Source organism: Myotis brandtii, unplaced genomic scaffold (assembly GCF_000412655.1).
Source record: "Myotis brandtii unplaced genomic scaffold, ASM41265v1 scaffold199, whole genome shotgun sequence".
Classification (NCBI taxonomy): domain Eukaryota; kingdom Metazoa; phylum Chordata; class Mammalia; order Chiroptera; family Vespertilionidae; genus Myotis; species Myotis brandtii.
Genome location: NW_005357414.1, coordinates 776,911 through 781,144, shown reverse-complemented (window position 1 = coordinate 781,144; position 4,234 = coordinate 776,911). Strand labels below are relative to the sequence as shown.

At 43.6% G+C, this 4,234-nt stretch overlaps 1 pseudogene; it reads left to right on the top strand.

The window, feature by feature from the left end:
- Window positions 1-1,497: 1,497 nt before the first annotated feature.
- On the top strand, window positions 1,498-2,012 carry LOC102252383 (annotated as a pseudogene).
- Window positions 2,013-4,234: the final 2,222 nt, after the last annotated feature.

Here is a 4,234-nt window from a genome sequence, read left to right as displayed (position 1 = left end):
ACCACACACATACAAAAACCACCATATAGGGCACTTCAAGATAATGATTATTATCAATGCCATGGATTTCTGTCTCTAGTGAATTACTTTATGTTAATCTAATCCCTCCATCTATATTCAACCCACTGAGACTTTTCCCTTGAATAACTGGCTAGCTCTTTAGATTCCAGGAAGGTGAAGTCCAGAACCAAGGTGGATTGGGCAGTAGGCAATTGGCAGCAGTATCCAGCTATCCCCTCTTATATACTTATTTATGAGGTGATCTTGTGGGTCATGGGTCTCCCAATCAGAAATACATACTAGTGGTGGTTGTTCACAGTGATAAGTATGAATCGAGTGGATATCTGGGTTCATTTGACCAGAATTTGGTCTACCATGCAGCTTAAGAGTCCCAAGTCTCTCCTGTTTTCAATTCAGTGACAGTACATTGGATCCCCTTTGACAAGCTTGGCTACCAAATATTTTCTCAGATTAGTTTTAAAGCCCAGGTAGTTTCTGAACTTATAAAAGGCCTAAGCTTCATTAACTCATGTTTCTAGGCATTCAGGATACAAGAAAGAAAAGAAAAACAGCTTTCTTTGACTCCACTGTAAATGATGGCTGAGTATATAGCAGCATTTGGAGCCTAAAGCTGGTGTCATGGAACTCTATTAAATTAGGTAGGGTTTGTGTGAACACAGTGACCACAGCTTCATCCTAGTAGCTGATAGGTAAATATGCAGATCTGTATCTATGACGTAGAAGGAAGTAGACCTCTAAATACTGTATGATGATTTTCCCATAATGTAAAGGCTAAGAAGTAGAACAGCCCGGAGAGTTAGTTACACAAGACAAGGGTGGGAAATGGGAGATGTTCCTGAAGTCCTTAGAAATGGATCTTTAAGGATAAAATAGTGAAATTATGTCTAAAGGAAAAATAGATCTAAAATGAGTGGTTATGCAAGGAAATCTTAGGAAAGCAGCAGAAGTTGAGGGGCAGAAATAGGAAAGATAAGAGAAATATCATCAAGCAGGTCAGAGTGAACAAATCAAATGGGTAGTGTCTGAATGACTACCAAAAGCAGGCACCCAATGATACAGGCTGGAATTTTGCCTGTTCCAGATATTATTTGCATAAACAGGCTAAGTCCTTTTAATAGGGCCAGAATAACTATCAAATTAAAAATTCAAATAAATAAATTTAAAAAATGCAATACTCTCTAACCCAGCAATTTGACTTCAGAAATCTATCCTATTGATATACCTGCACAAAGGCATAAATATGAGGATGTCCACCACAACATTAATTGTATTAGCAAAAGACTGGAAAGAACAGAATGCTTATTAATATTGGACTGACTAAATAAGTTATGATACATTTATACAATATAATATTATTCAGCCATTAATGGGGTGAATAATAAATAAATTGAAAATTAACTCATAACTCAGCTTTCTGCTCAGAGGAGGCCTAGGTTCAACTTTCTTCAGCCATTCTGAATCCGGGTTAATCTGACACCAGCTGCCTTCACCATGCCTCCAAAGAAGTTTGACCCCAACGACATCAAAGTCATATACCCGAGGTGCACCGGTGGGGAAGTGGGTGCCACCTCTGCCCTGGCACTCAAGATTGACCCCATGGGCCTCTCTATAAAAAAGGTTGGAGGTAACATCACCAAAGCAACCAGTGATTGGAAGGGTCTGAGAACTACAGTGAAACTGACCATTCAGAACAGACAGGCCCAGATTGAGGTAGTACATTCTGCCTCTGCCCTGATCATCAAAGCCTTCAAAAAACCACCACAAGATGAAAGAAGCAGAAAAACATTAAGCACAGTGAAAATATCACTTTTGATGAGACTGTCATCATTGCCCAACAGATGCAACATGAATATCTAGCTAGAGAACTCTCTGGAACCATTAAAGAGATCCTGGGGACTGCCCAGTCTGTGGGCTGCAATTTTGATGGCCGCTACCCTCATAACATCATAGATGACATCAGCAGTGGTGCAGTGGAATACCCAGCTAGTTAAGAACTACAAAGGAAAATGTTCCAATGAAAAATAATTTGACAACAACAACAAAAAGTTACCCCAGAACTGACACAGATAGTAGAATTAGTGAAGACATTATAACAGTTTAACTATTGTCCACATATGTTCAAAATGTTGACATAGGTCAAGATGGCAGAGTAGGTTGACACTGTACTCACCTCCCCACCATGGCCACATGGAAATTACAACTAAATTATAATCATCTGAAGACTAACTTAGCAAAAGTCCTATAACTAAGAATATACAAAAGAAGCCATGTAGAGACTGGTAAGAGAGGTAGAGATGTGAAAACAGCTGGCCCCACAACATCACATGGAGGTTGAGAATCTGGAAAGACATCTCAGCTGCAGAGGTCCTCCCTGAGGAGTGAGAGTCTCAGCCCCATGCTGGGCTTCCCAGCCCTGAACACAAGTGTTGGAAGAGGAGTCTACATATCATCTGGCTGTGAAAATCAGTGAGGATTCCATCCATTTGGGTGAGATAGAAGGCTGGTGGAAACCCAGGTTTCCCTTTAAAGAGATCAGGTACAAATTTTCACTCACAGGCATCCACCTTGGGCTCTGGTGGAGGGATAACTGCTTGGAGAGTGCCAGAGACATACAGGGAGAAACTGAGTTGTGTGGCTTTATGGAGATGGCTGGATTGATGGCCACCATTGTCCCTGTGTTGAGCCCTCCAACCATACAGTCAAATATGAATCTGTATTAGCCTAGTGACCTTCACTAGCTCCACTCTGATGATTCCATAACCTACTGCAAAGGTCTTCAGGTGCCAGGTCAGTGAAAGCTGACCTCAGTGCACCCTGAGACTTTTGCTAGTAGCCTCAGGCTCAGCACTAGTGCCAAATCTCAATCTGCATTAACTTGGTAAACACCACATGCCCCACACTCATGACCCCCTGAGATCCTCCACCACCCAAATTGTGTACTGCCCAAGGCCCTTTCTAGGACTGAGCATTGTGTACAGCTGGCAGGTGTCAGTAGGTCTTGGGGTGCTTTGTGCCTTTTGCTGACTTGCCCCAGGCATGGTACTGGTGACAGCTGGCTTCAATTCCCTGCATGGCCTCTCCCATGTACATCCAGGCCTAGCACAGGAAGCTACCAACTGCATATCAGTTAAAAATATAGATTAAAAAATATACTAAATGGTTTATTGCTGATTAGACATTGTAGGAGTAAAATTAGTAAACTAAAAAATACAACAATAAAAAACTATCTATACTAATAAAAGGGTAATATGCAAATTAACCATCACTCCATGACAAAGATGGAGGTGCCCATAGCCACAAAGATGGCAGTGCTGGCCGGAGCCACAGAGCCGGCCGGAGCAGGCAGGATGCTTGGCTTCCTTCAGATGGGATGCTTGGCTTCCTTCATCATTTCGGGCGGCAGCCACGGAACCGGCCTGGAGCGAAGGTAGGAGGTGGCTCCAACCCAGAGCAAAGGCAGGAGGTGGCTCCGGCCTGGAGTGTAGGCGGGAGGCGGTGGCCAGAATGAAGACCTGGGTCCCGGGTGCTAGAGGGAATCCGGTGCCAGCAGCCAGGGGAAGGAAGGCCTATTCTTGCACGAATCTTCATGCATTGGGACTCTAGTATAAAATAAAATGCATAGGGGGAAAAGAATCAATATAATGTAAAGCACATAAGTAAGCTGTGAAACAACTTCAGGCAGCCAAATATACAGTATTATTAATTGGAGTCACTGAAGGAAAGCAAAAAATGAACAGAAAAAAACATTTGAGGAAATCATCATTGAAAATTTTCCAAATTTGATAAAACTTTAAATGCACAGATTCAAAAAGCTCAAGAATCCCAAACACAATAAACATGAAGAAAACTACACCAAACCATGTCTTAATAATATTTATCAAAATGGGCTCCCTGGGGGATCGGGCCCAAGCTGGCAGTCAGACATCCCTCTGGCAGCCCGGCAGCCCTCGGGGGATGTCCACTTACCAGCAGGGAGCAGACCGCTGCAGTCCCTGGACATCCTTAGTGCTGCTGAGGAGGAGGGAGAGGCTCCCGCCACCACCGCTGTGCTGGCAGCCAATAGCCTGGCTTGTGGCTGAGCAGAGCTACCCCTGTGGGAGTGCACTGACCACCAGGGGACAGCTCCTGCATTGAGCATCTGCTCCCTGGTGGTCAGTGTGTGTCATTGTGACCAGTCATTCCCAGTCGTTCTGCTGTTAGGGTAAATTTGCAT